Genomic DNA, 18,141 nt, shown 5'->3' on the forward strand with positions numbered 1-18,141 from the left:
TCCCCCTACCCCCCACCCCCCAGTTTGGCTCTGAACTGAAAAAATCCATTATTTGCACAGCTCTAGTAATGATTCCTATTGTAGGTCATATCCATCTGGTCGCCAATACTAGAAAACACTAAATACCTGAGTTGGTGCTTTCATGCTTGGCATAGAATCATCCTGTCAATAGAGCTTTTAACACTTCTAAGATTCAGGTACATTTACATGTTGCTTTTGGATGTAATGCAAAACAAACTAGACATTAGGAAAGCGAGTTGGATGGTAATTAATTGCATACACACTCATCTCAGTGATGTTTGAATGAAGTGGCACTTCATGAACTCTGCCAATTTTTAATTCAGTGGATCTGGTTCAAAGATGGGGGGGATGGGAGGGGAGAGAAGAGGTTTCCTGATTTTTGCTATATCCCTTGTAATAACATGTTTTGTTTTATAGCGTATTATCTTCCCTGAAGTGATTTTCTTCCCACCAATGTTGTCCCTGCTCTGCTTAGCACAGAGATAACATTATTATTTCCGCTGCTCCAAACAAATTTTCCCATGTATCACCACCTTACTGTCCCCAAGCCAATGTTATAGTCCCTCTTGAACACTCAGATCTGAAGGAGATAGGATTTCCTTCCAAGCTACTGCATTCTCCTGTTGTGGTTCAGCAAGAGCCTCCACTCTAGGCTCCCACCTCCTCAGTCATTACCTCACCTTTCTGTGGTCTCTCTCTCTTTCTCATTTCAACAATAATTCAGTAATTCCTCTGTGAGTGGCATTTTTGTTCTGGAGAATCAAATCTGAATGTAAAGCTTCATTAAGGACAGCCAAAGACTGGTGGAACCAGTTCTAGTGATGTAGCTTTGCAGCCTAATACTTTCCATTTATGGAGGTTGTAAAATAAAATTGCAATGAAGTCCGTCCTTCTTTTTGAAGGAACCGCAGCTGAGAAATGAATAGAAGCAATATTTTAGCTAGTGTGACGAAAAGAAATGCAAGAATATATCATTACAATGGGAGATAGTTTGAACTGGTATGAACCTAGCACTGATCTCACAGTAAGAAATTTGTTGAACGGATGTTAAATAATTTATTTGACGCCTCCTCCTCTGTCCCAGTTATGCCAAGGCTGTTCAGCCCTTCCAGAAATCTGGAGAACATATTTCTACATACTTCCAAATTATTCAGATAAATTTTGCCCAGATACTGACATGGTGTAAATATTTCTTTCCACCCCCACACAACATCTGCTTGATTCGAACTGGCCAAATTACTAGCTAATTGAACACAGAATATTTTTTAGTTTATTAACATTGAATATTGTTAAAAATTTGAAATACATACAGAAAACTCTCCTCACATCATCATTTGCTATGTGTACATTCTTTATTTGCCTCACCCATATCTCTAGCATCCAAGATAAGGTCAGTAGTTGCATCAAGGTTTGCCGTTAGCATGTCCTCTGTGGCTGAATGAAAATTCTGTGGTTGGGCCCTTTGATGTCTGCAGCATGAGACTCCTGAATTCTGTGGTGCATTGGAATTTCTGCATCAGTTCCAAGTACATTCAGAAATAACTTTTTGAAATTAAATATGAAAATTTATTGTACAAAGTGCTCTATATTCCTTGTATTGTTGCGGTACAAATCTTTTTATTAGGGTTTTTTCCCCCAACAACCTCCACTCAGCAGTAATCAGAATTCTGAGGATTCTGATACTGTCATACATACTAAATGAGAATACTGTGAAATGGTCACTAATTGTCTCAGAATTTTTTTTGGGGGGGGAGCCCTGTTGCAAGGCTTGCGCATGCATGAAAATACATCTGTTTTTCAGGTGTAGGGGTGTGTGTGTGTATGCATGCCAGTGTCTGGAACAAAATGCTAAATCTTTCCTGTTGGAGAGATTTGCTTGCAAAGAGGTTCACTTGTTTCAGGTCCCATTTCTGGATTATGCAACTGAAAACATACTGGTTCAGTTTCCCAAGTATAGTTCCTTACTGCTCAGCCAGTCTGCCTGCTGTCCTGGTTTCCCTGGATGTAAGAAGCTTGTATATGTAGACACCCATCTCTCTAGTAGATACAAGATCTTGTGAACTTCCCTTGAGCTGCAGCTGTCCTGTGGTTCACCTGCTGCATCTGCTCAGCAGATCTCCATTGAATGCCTGGAGCTTCACCAGGAGAGGAGAATGCTGCTCTGACTGCCCCCATGCTTAGTAATGAACACTCCTGAGACTCTACATGGAGAACAGGATACATGCTCCATTGATTCTGCCAGGGCTAGGCAGGGGAACACTTCTCACAGGATAGTTCCCCTCCCAACCTCACACAACCACAGATCCTAGATTGAGCATGAGACCTTCCAGTGGGGCAGAGAGTAAAGACCCCATCCAAATAATTGGGAGGGGGACATGACATCAGTTTGGCTGAGAAGAGGGTGTGGGGGAAGAACCACATTGTCAGTTTTGTGGAAGAGTGGGTACTAGGGAGAGGGGAACACAGTGCAAACCTTACTAGAGGTGATTAGTCTGTTGGGGTAAGGTTGGGGGGATGATGCTGCATGGGAGGATCACTTATTGAGTGGGTCATCACAGAGGATGATTGAGCTGTGGGATGGCAGAGTATGGATTGACGGGCTTGGTGGAGCAGAATGTGTTTTGGAGGCCAGAGAAGTAACTGGGGAAACTGAGGGGAAAACGAAAGGTGGGGGAAGGGATTTGAATGGGAGTTTGTGAGGGGAGGAGTGAAGTGAATTAGTTGATTGGAAGATTTGAGGGGGGAGCAGACCGTTGATTAATTAGGTAAAGGCTACATATAGGTAGGACTGGGGCCAGAGGATGAATTGGGGTTGCTGATGGGCAGGGATGGGCTGAAGGAAGCACAGAATACATTGAGGACTTGAGTGGGGACTGATACTAGATTAGTCTGGGGAAGATCACTTAATAGAGGGTCCAGGATGATGCAAAGAATTGTTCAGAGAGGCTTGTGGACATCAGGGCAAGAGATGGAAGGACTGATAGGGCTGAAACGAGTGACAAACTGGTTGGTGATATAAGATTGATGGGTCTCGGTAATAGATGACAGATAAGGAACAAAAATGGATGGACTAATTGAGCTGAGGGAGAATGAGAAGGAAATGGAGAGGGCAAGACAGATGTGGGCACCCCTGTAATGGCTGAGGGCAAAAAAGAGAAAGAATAAAGAAACCTTGGAAATGAAAAGACTATGGGAAGAGGAGGCAGGAACAGACAGACATAACACATCTGTGGTCTGAGTAGTTTCTAAAGTGGATTGAAAAAGTATATTCGCTTCTTGTAACAGGACACAAATGTGTGATGTAGTCATTTTGATATTGATATTATCCTGCTTTGAAAGCCATCTCTAATTCTGAACACTGGGGGAACCATTGTGTGAGCACTGGCATAGGCTAGCTGCCCAAATACAATCCCATCTAAAACTTTAGGTATGTACTTGGGCATCTAGCCTGTCCTGCTGCTTGCACTGCTGTGGCTACATTTCTATTTCTAACATGCTAACTCAATCAAAGCTAGCACAGGTATCTATTCCCAAACTGGAGATTACACTTCCAGTTCTAGTGTAGACATACACAGTGTGACCTGTCCATTTGCAGTCTGTCCAGAGCAAGATGTTTGACTCCAGGGCTGCCTCTAGGCACCAGCAAACCAAGCATGTGCTTGGGGCAGCACTTTTCAAGGGGTGGCACTCTGGCCCTTTGTTGGTTTGGCAGCATTCTGTATTTTTTTTTTTTTGCGCTTGTGGCAGCAAAAAACCTAGAACCAGCCCTGTTTGACTCCATCTTAAGTTGGCTCCATGATAGCGGCATCTTTTTCTATTGTCCTGCAATAGGTCATTTTTTGTCTTCCACACCTTTTCTTCCCTCCAGGTAGGATCCAATTTGAGACATACCTTGTGCTTCTGCCTCATGGTAGTCTGATGGCATGGTCATGCCACCATGGCCATCTGTCTCATTATTAAGTCTGCAGTCTACTGATCCATGCAGCAAAACACTTCCACATTGGTTATATAATCTCTCCAATGAATTTCCAAGATTATTCTGGAAAAACACTGCTGGAATGCATTCATCTTTCTGTTGTGTACCTTCACCATCTGCAATGTTTTCCAGGTGTACAACAGTGCTGGAAGGGCAATTGCATTGTCCTATCTCATTTTTTATTATTGGGACAATCAAAATAAAACTAAAGAAAGTAACACCACACAAGGAGAGTATGTGTGATACTAGAAAGGTTAGTAGATATAGCAGGGAAGGCACATTTCAAGTTGCAACTTAGCAATAGATGTGAAAAGTTAAAGACACTGGCAATGGCAGTTTTTCAAAGAAGTATCTCTGGATTACAGTGGGAGTGAGAAAAACTAAGTAAGAAGAATGACTCCAACCAAATACATGAAGCTTGTTGAAGAGAGGAAAGAATTGAAGAAGAGAATTCAACATGAATGAGACAGCAGTAAAAGAGCTATTTTGGAGCAAGAATATTTGGAAAAAGACAAGGAAGTTAAAAGATCAGTCAGAAGAGATAAGAGAATGAATGGAAAATAAAGCAAGAGAACCTGAGGTGATGTATAAGAAAGGGGATTCTAAAAAGCTTTTTCTAGTATCTAAACAGCTGACATCATAATTCTTGAACTTTGTGGTATTGTGAAGGCTGCAGATGGTGTGATTTTAATCACAGAGGAAGGACTGAGAGCCCGTTGGATGGAACACTTTCAGGCTGTGCTTAATGAGTCAGAACATTCATGCAAAATTGAGAGGCGTGAAGAAATAGCCGACATACCTATATCACTAGAAGTAATAGCCTTTGAGGAAGTAATTAAGGCTATAAACCCAGTGAAAAGAGGTGAAGCACTAGACTATGAGATAGATGCTCAAATGTTAAAAGCTGGGAGGAAATGATGGTGAACTACATATGCACATTGTCAGAATGGTTTGGGGAAAGGAGAACTGTCGTAAAGATTAGAGAAGAGCTGTCATCTGTAAAATCCCTAAAAAGAGAGGCAGACCACTTTATTTGTGATAACTGGAGAAGGATGACACTCCTATCTGTACCTGGAAAAGTGTTTTGTATTGTTATTTTTAATAGGATAAAAAGTTGATGAAGTACTCAGGGAAGAACAGGCTGGATTTCAAGCCAGTGCATCATGTTCATACCAGATTTTCACCGTGAAAAGACTTACTGAGAGAGGCTTAGAATAGATGAGTTTTAACTGCCTTAATTTTACAGAAGTGTTTGTTATTGTCCACAGAGGAATCTTCTAGAATATCTTGAGACACTATGGGATTATAGCAAAGATTGTTAATTTGGCTTAGGTTTTGTATGATAACTTTGTATGCCATGTTGGGACAGAGAGCACAGACACTGAATGTTTTAAGATCCTTACTGGTGTATGGCAATATTGCATATTATTCCCTTTTCTCTTCTGTATTATCGTAGATTTTCGTGATAAGAAGGGTGAGGGCTGCTGCTAAGGTCACTTGTATTGTTTTGGACAAGAGATAAATTGTGAGACTTAGATTTTGCAGATAATACAGTCATACAGGATACCAGCTTGGATGGTATGAAAAGACTACCTATGAGCATGAAAGCAGAAATGGTAAAGTGGGACTTGGTATCAGTACGCAGAAGACCAAAATCATGGAGTTATGAGAGAGTGCTATCTATGCTGGCAGATGAGTGATTGATGAAGAAAAGTCTGAAAGATTTCATATCTTTGTCTATCAAGGAAGTACAATATCTGCTAATGGCCAGTTCACTAAGAAAGTGAAGACAAGAATCAGCAAAGCTAGTGGTCCACTTTCCCATTTGTCAAACATGTGAAAGAGTAAGAAGATACACCTACCTCTGATATTCAGGCTACTGAATGGTTATGATTTATGCAGCTAGCTGTTAGGAATCATGAGACATTACAGAAAGATACAGTGCAGTGACAATAATCAGACTCTTTTAAAAATATGGATTAAAAATACATTGCTACTAACTTCGGACTAAATTAAACACCAGTCTGTTCAACCTTTGTAACTTAATACTGCCTAAATAGGTCTACAAGTTGCAGAGGAGTCTGAGAAGATGAATACAAATGTTCAAGGATCTAGAAGGGATTAATTTGTGAGGAAAGGATTAAAGATATGTGGTTAGAAGCTGTTGGCCTACTCTTCCAACATAATCTAAAAGCCTAATGTAGACAAGAAGGGATATACTCCAGTAATGTGCTCTAAACTGGTCAAGTTGAAGCCTACAGAGGAGCCTAGGCTTTAACTCAACCAATTTATACACTACTTTGGTTACACAAGTCTTGTGGAATGTGTGAGTTAGAATTTGTCTATCATCTTCTAACAACACACCTTTAAATCCTAGTCTAGACAAAGATTTAAACAGATGCGAAATAGAGTTCTGGGAAACTTCAGTTGTGTTTTGCCAAGTGTAAATTGGTAGAGTCTCCATCCAAGTCCAAACACAAGCTATTCACTTGCTGTGGTCAAAATGTCACCTCTTCTGATCTCTAGTTTCATTAACAGTTCCCAGCAGTATCGTTTCAGGCTCTCTGTAGACTCCGGCAAATACTGGAAATGTAACTTTCCAACTAAAGGGTTAGAAACTTAATTTTTAGCTGCTTTCTTTTTTATTTAAGATTTTGGAACACAAGGTGCTGTCTGAAGCCAATCCTATCTATTGGGCTCCAATATGTACTAACATGAGAATCTTGCCTCTCTGCTGCAAAGGTGTTAATGTTAACATTATATCTGATTTTGATTAATTTGCATTCACACTTCCTGAGTCTTGCATCATGTTTCAGGTTCAAACAACCCACTCAGACTGGGTACAGTAGGGTAGTAAAGAATGAATAAAAGAGATGGTGGTGCTTGAACAGTGGTTTCTGCAACTGTTTTTAAAGAGAGTTACCTATCACCAGTCTGCCAGTTTCTGGTTTTAAACACAGAAAACTTACCTGAAAAACAAGTTCATGGGTCAGATCATTTAAATTCCTCTTCTGAGATGACACACTCAACCTTTACTAACCAATTAGCCCCATTTCAGTAGGAAATGCTGAATAAAGAGTTATAATTTCTTTTGTGACTCATGGGCGTCATATAATGCATGTCAAGGATGTAGTAGAAGGTCAATATATTCACTAATTACCCAGAAGCAAACGTGCCATTCTAATTCAGTGCAATTTTTTTTCCCTCCTAGCCCTTTCTGCTGCATTTCAGAATCCTTTTAGAAATGGTAATGTAGCACCCTCGTGAGGCCAGATCTCACTACTGCAGTTGCTTGACAGATTTTAGTATACTTTCCTGTTTAAATGAACAAAACACATGAAAATATACAGAACTGTTAAAAATGTAATAGTAAAGAATAAATTGTAAACCAGAATCCTGTACTCTCTAATGAAAAGAATATATTTTTCTTTAATGAAGCCTCTAATGGTTACAAATGTTTGGTGCAATTTATTTTATTGCAAGAAAATTAAGGTTGAAATTTATGTTCTGAATTAAGAAACAATAGCATAAATGTGCTACTGTTCTTAAGTTTACAAAATAGAACTTGCACGTCTATAGATTTTGTGCAATCCATTGTAAAAGTAAACTCAATCCACTGCAAACAGTTTAACTGTAGTGATAGGATCTGGCTACAAATATAAGTTTATTTATTTGTTGGTAATATTTAAGAACCTACAGTAATATTCTTTCAAAATCAGGGATTAATCCTACTTGTGGCTGCCAGAAAAAATGTCTATTGCTTTCTTGCTTTAAAGTTTCACTTTAAAGTTATTGACAAAGCTACTTAAAGTATAAATGACATTTGTTAAAATAAATTCCTAAGAGCTGCTCTTACACCAACTAAGTGAGGGTGTGTATTTTGTCTGTAGATTACACTCCAAACATCATGGGCCATTTATCAGCTTCAGCTCTTAGAAGGTGGCCAAGCATGGGGAGAAGGTACAAAGCCCTTTGTACAATTTACTGGGGAGGGAAGAGTGGAGTATGTTCTGGACACCCAAGTGGAGAGGCAGATTTGTCAACCAATCACTTGGCGGTGAGTCAGGTATGATGCCTGGGGTGCCAGCCGGATAGACATAGGAGGCCCAAATCATCAGTGCGGGTTGTCTGGGAGTGTCTGGTGGAGAACCCTGTGAGGAAAGACTTCAGTTCCCACCTCCAGAAGAAATTCTCCTGCATTCCAGGTGAGGTCTTGGACATTGAGTCTGAGTGGACCATGTTCAGGGCTTCAATTGTTGAGGTAGCCACAAAAAGCTGCGGTCTGAAGCTGGTTGATGACTGTCATGGTGGCAACCCTAGGACCTGCTGGTGGACACCAGTGGTGAGGGAAGCTGTCAAGGCAAAGAAGGAGGCCTTCCGAAAAATGCTTGAAAACTGGACTCCTGATACGGCTGAGATGTACTGGCTGGCTAAGGGGGCTAAGGCTGTGGCAGTCATTGAAGTGAAAGCCCAGGCTTGGGAGGAGTTTGGAAAGACCATAGAGAGTGACTACTGGATGGCCTCAAAGGTGTTCTGGCAAAACATTCATTGCCTTAGGAGGGGTCGACGGGACATTGCCCAGACTGTTCTCAGCAAGGGTGGTGAAACGCTGACTCAGCTGAGAAGATTGACAGGTGGAAGGAACACTTTGAGGAACTCCACAACCCAGTGGGCATGCCCTACTTTCAGGAGGCAGTGAGACCAGATCTATTTCTGATGCTGCGGTCACTACAGCAGTAAAGTGACTTCATAGTGGTAAGATAGCAGGGTGGACAAGATTCACCCGGAGATGTTGAAAGCACTTGACAGAGTTTTGGTTAGCGTGCCTCTTCAGTATTGCATGAAAGGCGGGTGAGGTATCTCTGGACTAGCAAACCAGGATGGTGGTCCCAATCTTTAAGAAAGGAGACCAGAGAGTCTGTTCCAACTACAGGGGGATCACAGTCCTCAGCCTCCCTGGCAAAGCCTAGGCAAGAGTGTTGAAGAGGAGGCTATGCCCGTTAGTTGAACCTCAGATTCAGGAGGAACAATGCAGATTCCATCCCGGCCGTGGAGCAACGGACCAGCTCTTTGCTCTCTCTCAGATATTTGAGGGATTGTGGGAGTTTGCTAATCTGATCTATCTTTGTTTTGTAGACCTGGAGAAGGCATATGACCGTGTTCCCTGAGATGTCTTGTGGGAAGTGTTGCGGGAGTATGAGATGCCAGTGCCACTTTTGTGTGCTAGCCAGTCCCTCTATTCTCAGAGTGAGAGTTCTGTTCATATTCTTGGTATTAAGTCGAGTTTATTCAATATGGGCATTGGACTCCGCCAAACCCAATGGGGACCTGGAGGTGGCAACTCTGCTGTTTGCAGAGATCATGATGTTCTTGCTTCTTCAGACTGCGACCTCTGATGTGTACTCGAACATTTCGCTGCTGAGTGTGAAGCAGCTGGGATGAAAATCAGCATCTCCAAATCAGAGGTCATGGTCCTTCCCCAGAAGAAAATAGCCTGCTGTCTCCAGGTGAAGGGGGAGTAGCTGCCCTCAGTGGAAGATTTCAAATATCAAGGGGTCTTGTTCATGAGGAATGGTAAGCGGGAGTGTGAAATTGACCGGCAGATTGGTATGGCGGTGGCAATGATGTAGGCATTGTACCAATCTGTGGTGGTGAAGCAGGAGCTGAGTTCTCAGGCAAAGCATTTGGTTTACAGGTCAGTCTGCATCCCCATGCTCACCTACAGTCATGAACTTTGGATAATGACCAAAAGGATGAAATCACGGGTACAAGTGGTGGAAATGATGTTTCTCCACAAGGTGGCTGGGCTGTTTCTCAGATACTGGGGAGAACCTTGGAGTAGAGCTGCTGGATCAAGAGGAGCCAGCTGAGGTGGTTCAGGCACCTGATAAGGATTCACCATAGGAGCCTTTCTTTGGAACTCTACTGGGCATGTCCCACTGAGAGGAAGCCCTGAGGTCAACCCGGTAAAACACTAGAGGGATTATGTCTTCCAGCAGGCCTGGGAATGCTGGGGAATCCCTTAGGAGGAGCTGGAACCATGACCCTTGTTGACAACAGGGGGCGCTACTACCCCTGAAATGGATCTTTACTGGCTCCCGGTGGAGCAGATTACTGTCATACTAGTGAAAAAGGTCCACAATAATTATCTGCAATACACAGCAGTTTATTGAGAAGGAATTACACAAGCAGTAAAGGGTTATATTAAGCACATAACTCTTACGTTAGACATTAAGAACTATACATTAAGAGCTATACATTCCTCTTAACAAGTCTCTCTTTCACAAACAGGCCCTGAGCTAGTCTCAGGCAGTTCCTGCTTGGCAAACAGAGAAGGTGGTTACCAATTTTATAGACGGCTTCTTTGCTCCTGGTCTGTTGTTCTCAGCCCTCTGGTCTGTCTCGGATTCCCTCAAGGCAAGGTCTTAGTTGATTTGAGACCACTCTGGTTCACAGTCCTACTCGAGCCCAAGGAGCAGAGTTTTGGCTACTCTGTCTAGCAGTGTTTCTTCTTCAAGCATCAATTAAGGAATCCCAACCAAAAGCAATTTACTTTGCTTGATTGCTGTACTCTTTTTCCTCAAAGGAGTCGCACGTCTTAAAAGCATGCCCAGTGTGTTTTAGATTAAATTAGTGTTTTAGAAGGGGCTAGGGGGTGATACCAAACAAAGATCACCCCACGTTTACTCAATCGTCAGTCATTCACTCTGGCTCTCTGCATGGTGTCCTTGCAGTAAGGTCACTATAACCAGGTCGATCTGTGCTCCATGCTGGAACTTTATGCAGGTGATATTTACTTTTGCATGGGCCCATATTTGCTGACCAATAGGTTCAATGTCAATCGAGCATGCAGACTTTGCCAGTTCTTTATCAAATTTGCTTCTGCTTAAAGGGAACCTGCTCCCAGGATCCTCTACAGCCATTCAGCTATGTTTAAGTCATGTCAAATTATGCTCACACCATTCATTCAGTGTGACCACACCAATCTGGCACCATGTCAACAACCCTCATCTGGAAAAGTGGCATAAAAGGAAAAGAAGAAGGGTGAGTGGAGCAGCCCTTTATGGGTTGGGGAGCTATATATCCCCTACACACCACAGAGTGGGCTCCATTCCAATTCCTAGTATGCTCATGTATAGGAGGATTGTTAGGGGCCAGCTGGAAGAGGGACTATAGGACGAACACTTACATGTATTCATTGGTGCCAAAACCCTGCAGAGGGAATGTGCAGGGGCAGCAGCTGACCATAGGTAGGAATAGTAGCTGCAAAGGGGCTGTTCCACCCCCATCTGTTCACCATGCTGCCTGCACAAAGCCCAGATACTCAGGCTATATGTGACCAGGAATGATGGTAACAAAACACTATTTGTTTTCTGGGCATGGAACAAAACCAAATATACAAGTTCAGTACATATAATATGGAAAATTGGCAAGTGATGATTAGCTAGTCTTTGGGTGCATTTAGGCTAATAACCAATACATAAATTACCCATGAAAGAGTCTGAAAAAGTTAAGTTGCCAACACAACATTTAAAATAATTATTATAAGGGAAAGATTTAATATCTCCAAGTATCCTTGTATTAGCATAAATAGCTTCAACAGCAGTTTTCAGAGTAGCAGCCGTGTTAGTCTGTATTCGCAAAAAGAAAAGGAGTACTTGTGGCACCTTAGAGACTAACAAATTTATTTGAGCATAAGCTTTCACGAACTACAGCTCACTTCATTGGATACATTCAGTGGAAAATACAGAATGCATCCGATGAAGTGAGCTGTAGCTCACAAAAGCTTATGCTCAAATAAATTTGTTAGTCTCTAAGGTGCCACAAGTACTCCTTTTCTTTCAATAGCAATGTTTATACTGGCAGCGTTTTAAGAAAAAATATCCAGTTGCTTTATGAAAAATACTGATTAGAGATGGGCCCAAGCCACAGACTTTGGATCAGGATCCATACTTTATAAATAGCTGATGGTCAGAGAGGGGCATTGTTCAAATCTGTGGATTTGAGTTTTGTGCAGGGTTTAGGTACCAGTGAATCCATGTAAGAGATCTCTGAATAAAAGCAGTTTTCATGTATGTGAACTATTGGTGTTGAAAGTGCTATATTTTCTACTAAGGTTAAGTATTCTAGTAAGGTTCAGTATTCTGTAAAATTGCCCATGTAAGACAAAAGAGTTTAGGAATGTGGGTATGTGTCACAATCTAGTGGTGTGATCCTGCAAACACTTACTACCATGGGTAACCCCATTAGCTTCCCATCTGTAACCCTATTTACATGGCGGCAAATGTTAGCAAGACTGGGCCCCAGGTCTGACAATTGAGTCAGACAAGATCGTGAGACTGTGACAGGGTCAGGCCAGATGGCTACAGAAGAGTGATCCTATTGGGATCTGGTCCACTGCTAATGGATCTTCCCCCCCGCCCCCCGCCTAAGAGGGGGATCCACAGAACCTGGACACCAAATAAATACAGGGGACAACTAATGAAATAACAGGGACAGGAGTGTGGTCAAAGGGTCAAACAAAGGGAACTGGATGGGGACACCGAGCAGAGAACCCCATACAGTGCCCACTGCTCCTCAAAGGTGTCAAGGGAGTCAGTGGACGCTGCCCAGAGGAACTCTGCCCGGATACATGAACAGACAGAACATCGGAAATAGGCCCCACAGTCACAGGAGGCTCCATCAACCAACCTCCTCATTCTGGTTTATAGATGGCCATTTTACCTAGGGCCAGAAGGAGGTTGACCAGGAGATCCCGTGATTTTGTGGGGCCGCGGATAGGGAGTGCAGAAATAAGAAGGTAAGGGGAAAAGTGCAACCAAAAATGTAATAAAATATTCGTGAGGAGCTGGAATAGGGGCTGCAGCCTGGCACACTCCAAATATATGTGTGCGAGGGTTTCCCTCATGCTGCAAAAGGGGCAGGTGTCTGGGATAGGGGTGAACTGCGCCAAGTACACGCCCGTGCTCACAGCTCCGTGAAGGAGCCACCAGCTGATATCCGTGGCGGGCCTCAGGACCAAGGTGGAATATAGGCTGGCCCACCGGGGCTCCTCACCCTCCAAAGGTGGCAGGAGGTCCCGCCATTTTGTATCGGGCCGGGACACGAGGGTGAGGGCATGAAGGGTGTGGAGCATGAGCATGTATAGATGTTTCCTTGGCGCAGTCTGGAAGCAGACTGGCTGCAGCTCTTGCAGCCGGCTCATAGTGAAAGGGTGGGGGGGTCGGTTGGGTCCACAGGGCAGAGGCCCAATTAAAAGGTCCGGTGGGCCTGGGGTGGAGCGTGGGTGGGTCGCGCCCTCTTGCAGGACCCGGTCGAGGTAAACCCAAGCAGCGGGCAGCAAAGTGGCCCTCACCTCCTGAAGTACGCACCAGGGAGTATGAGGTCCGGAGAGCCCATGCGCTGAGCGAGCGTCAGGGGATCCAGCCAGTCTCCCCGGTCTCCAACTCTTGTGACTTCTGCCTGGACCAACCTCTGGTACACAGAGGGGGACTCTGCTACCTGCACGCGAAGCTGGGGGTTGTGTAGCAGGGGATCCACAAGGAGATCTGCCCCTTCAGTGGCTGCCACGGACCTGGTCGTTGAAAGCAGTTTCCAGGTCCAGAGGAGGTCCTGGTAGAAGACGGCCGCCCAGGGAGGTCTCGTAGAAGACCTCTCGGATGGAGATAAAGGAGCTGCCAGTCGTATTGGAGCCCTCGGAAGCAGCGCAGGAAGGCGTGCGCCAGTATGCTCCACGCTGGACTACCTGCACCATAAAGGAGCCTCTGCAGGGCCTGGAGGCAGAAGACATGGACCTGAGTGTGCAGACACTTCAGGCCCTGCCCTCCCTCCTCCAGGGGTAGATGGAGAACCCCTGTAGGGAACCAATGCAGTCCTGACCAAAAGAACTCCAGAATTGATGTCTGGAGGTTGGCCAGGAAACCCGGGGCCAGGACCAGGATGTTGAGCCGGTACCAGAGCATGGAGAGGACTAGTTGATTAAACACCAGCACTCTCCCTTGAAGGGAGAGGCACTGGAGTAGTCCTGTCCATTTCCGGAGCCGCTCTATCACCCTGCCCTCTAAATTGTGCCAGTTCACCGGCGGAGAGGGATGCGTCGCAGAAAGGTAAATGCGGAGATAGAACAGCAGACCCACACTCCACCGTATGGCCTGAAGCATGGGTGGGAAGGAGCTCGCCTGCCAGCTGTCCCCGACCACCAGGCCAGAGCTCTTGACCCAGTTGACCCGGGCAGAGGAGGCTGCCGAATAGATGGCCTGGCAAGCCTCCACCCACGCCAAGTCGCCTGGGTCCTGGACCATGAGGAGCATGTCGTCAGCAACATGGACCAGCCGCAGCTCCGGCTCCGGCTCCCGCAGCACCAACCCCACAGCACCAACCTTCTGCGGAGGAGACAGAGGAAGGCTCGATCGCCAGAGTGTACAGCTGGCCCAAGAGGAGGCACCCCTGCCGTACTCCTCACCTGAAGCTGACCGATTCAGTCAGGGTCCAGTTGAGCCTGACCAGACACTCTGCGGAGGCATACAGCACCTAAAGAAAACCCACAAATTGGGGTCCGAAGCCAAACACTTGCAGAGTGCTCAGGAGATACCCGTGGTCCACCCTGTTGAACGCCATCTCCTAATCCAAGGACAGGAGGGCGAATGACAGACCATCCCTATACCCACTACAGAAGAGTGATCGAAGGCAGATGTATTAGTCCCAGATTAAGTAGATCCCTTTTCCCTGGCTAAAGTGATAGAAGCAGTTCCTGAACAAGCAGGAACTTGCTGGAACCAGTTAAGGCAGATGGGCTAATTAGGACACCTGGAGCCAATTAAAAAAAGCTGCTAGAATCAATTAGGACAGGCTGGCTAATCAGGGCACCTGGGTTTAAAAAGGACCTCACTTCAGTTAGGGAGAGGCGTGTAAGGAGCTGTGAGTGAGAGGATGTGCTGCTGGAGCACTGAAGAGTACAAGCATTATCAGACATCAGGAGGAAGGTCCTGTGGTGAGGATAAGGAAGGTGTTGGGAGGAGGCCATGGGGAAGTAGCCCAGGGAGTTGTAGCTGACACGCAGCTGTTACAGGATGCTCTCTAGACAGCTACAATCCACAGGGAACCTGGGCTGGAACCCAGATTAGAGGGCAGGCCCAGGTTCCCCCCAAACCTCCCAACTCCTGATCAGACACAGGAGGAGTTGACCTGGACTGTGGAGTCCACAAGAGGAGAGGTTTCTGTGCTGTTCCACGACCTACATGGTAGCTCAGCAGAGACTGCGGGGGTTCTCTTTTTTTCCCCCCATGCTGGCCAGTGATGAGGTTATCTGAGTGAATGGCAGATTTGAGCCATGAAAGTGGCCAAACTGAGGGCTGCCATGAATCTCTGAGGTGAGCAAATCCACCAATAAGCGCAGGACCCACCAAGGTAGAGGAGGAACTTTGTCACAGTGCCTAAAAAAGATTTGCATTACTTCTCTCTTAACTGGTCAGTAGAGTCTGGCTAGTCTTCGGCTGAGACAGGGACATGAGCGTATAAGACCTACAAAAGACTTAGCTCTGGGTATTTGATGCTCTGATACATTTGCAGCAGAAAAGTGTTGCACAACAGGAATGTAAACTTATCCCATACTAGTACAGCATTTTGGGCACACTAGATTATTCCTTGGCAGCGGCTTAGACCTATCAGATACACTGGTAAGGAAAAATAGCATGGAAGGAAAATGACACAACAGTATAAAAATTATTTTCAAGGTAACCAGAAGCACCAGGAGACATACCTAGCTATAATCTGTTTCTGAATAAAAACATTTTCAGATAAATATGAGAAACAAACATGATATGTGGTGAGAGGATGAAATTCAAATAGGGTAGAGTTCAGGTTTCATTTGGATGAAGCATCCAAAATTTAGATCCTTATCTGTATTATCCAGCCACTTGAGTCTGCAAAACTGACCTCTTTTTTTCTTCCCAAATATCTGAACAGAGAGATCCTGAATTGTGGCATTCACAGTGGCATATGAGGCATCATTCACTGTGTCTGATTCTTACCACTGTCCTCCACTCCCACCTTACCTTTCTTTACATTCTGAGTTGTATCCTAGTTTTTATCAACCTAAAAAAAGAACGGAGACCCACCTTGTCCTTTTCCCCAGACATCTGCCTTCTCCTTTTCCTGATTCCTCCCCCTTGCCATGCTTCTTTTCCCTTATCACTTCCTGCTCTTACTTTCTGCCCCTGGTTCCTCCTATTACTTATTTCCCTTGTCCTGTAAATCCTTCTGTGATCTCCTGCTACTGAGTCTGCTCAGGTCCATCCATCCAATATCTTCTTTTCATGGCCATCTTTCTAATATGCCTCGTAAACAATAAAGAGCACAAACCAGAAATGCTTAATGAACAGGTCAGTGGTGGAAACGACATGAATGGCACTCCCAGCCTGCTGCAAGTGATCCAGCGTTTTGATCTAATGTGAAACTTAAACAAAAGTCAGATGTTTAAAAATGCTTTGAAATCCTTGAAGAAAAGCTGTTATATAGGTGCCAAGCATAACCTAACTAAATGATCGCACAATTACAGGTAGAAAAACAAATTTAAGATCAGGACCTGATAGATCAAGAACAAATAGTAATCTTCTCCTCATCTGAAATGAGATAATATAAGAAAAATAGTGCCCCAAAATAATGATATAATAAAAGGTGCCCCCCCTTTTTTTTTTAACTGGGAAGCTATTTGACCTCTGGACTGTTTCTCCAGTCTCTATGGGACTAATTTTCCAAGGTGCTAAGCACCCACAGTTCCCTCTAGCAGTGGTGCTGGAACAGTTTTGGGAGTGGGGGTGCTCTTATTCCTGTCTGCACCTCTCACTGCCCCCTAGAGCTGGGGCCAGGAGCAGGGCCGTGGCTCCAGGAGTGGGGCGGGACAGACACGGACAGGAGTAAGGCAGCGGAGGCAGCTGGGGCCACAGCTAGGTCCTGTGCGTGCAGCCGGCAGCTGAGCGGGATCCTGGGGCCGGCAGAGGAGCCTGCGGAGCCCCAGCGGCTGGATGGGACCTTGGGCCAGCAGCCAGGACCCTGGGGCTGGCAGCAGAGCCCCTGGGGCTGCCAGCCAAGCAGGACCCCGGGCTGGCAGCAGAGCACCCGGGCTCCAGAAGGGCTGGTGGCAGGGGCTCAGGGCCGGTAGCTGGAAAACCTGGGAGTGCTGCTGCACTCCCCTCACCTCTACTTCCCATGCCTATGCCCTGTAGCAACTGGCAGAGGCTTAATGGGGGTGGAGTGATTGTGGCATTCAAAAATCTGTCTCTTGGGACCCAGAGACTGACTAGACTATTTTCTTATTCCACCCATGCTCTTTTCCCTCTGCCACAAGTCTCCCTATTTAGACCTTTATTTTACAAGATGGTTGTGCACCAGTACAAGTGTAAGTAGAGACCTCATGTGGGTTTGGATAAATGTCAGCACTAGCATAGACTTCCACACTGAGCGGGAGCAAGTCTCAAGCCTCTTAGGCACCTGCTCCTTTATTTTCAAGAGCTCAGGGGGAAGGAAAGAGTGGGGAGTGTGGAGAATAAGCATACTTGAGGGGACAAGTTGAACACGATTCTCAGTATACCGCTATATTCTCCTCTCCTCAAACTTATTTCTGCTAGGAGGCAAGAGTAATTTGGCAGCAGTGTGGCCCTTAATACAGGGTCAGGTTCTGCGGTGCTGTCTATCCTACTCATCAAATTTACCTGTGTTTACACAAGTAACATTTTACATAAGTTTTTCTAATGTTTAATTAAGTAAGAACGATCTTGGTTTAAGTACATCTATGGAAGTTACCACTATGCTATATCCTGTATTGCCTATGATGGAGGTGAGACACAACAGCAATGCCAGGAATTGACCATGGACTGTCAATGGCAGGGGGTGTTTCCTAAAGCAAGATTAAGTGTGCTTTGTGCTCTATAGCCAAATGAAGGAGGATGTCACTCTTGGCTGCTGAGATTCCCTAGATATGGAGGAGCAGCACTTTGAGAGCTGACCGTAGCACTAGGGTTTGAGACCCTTGCCAAAGAGGACCCCATTGGAGGACATCTCATTCAGGCTGTGTTTGTTTTTGTCTTTCACTTTTTATGATGAGGACTTGAGCTCCGATTTTTGCACTTTGTCTGCTTTAGCTTTTT

General features: G+C 44.9%; 1 protein-coding gene across 1 annotated transcript in view; it reads left to right on the forward strand.

The window, feature by feature from the left end:
• AKAP6 (A-kinase anchoring protein 6) overlaps positions 1 to 18,141 on the forward strand; it is a 391,946-nt gene that overhangs the window by 138,654 nt on the left and 235,151 nt on the right.

Source organism: Dermochelys coriacea, chromosome 6, assembly GCF_009764565.3.
Source record: "Dermochelys coriacea isolate rDerCor1 chromosome 6, rDerCor1.pri.v4, whole genome shotgun sequence".
Lineage (NCBI taxonomy): Eukaryota > Metazoa > Chordata > Testudines > Dermochelyidae > Dermochelys > Dermochelys coriacea.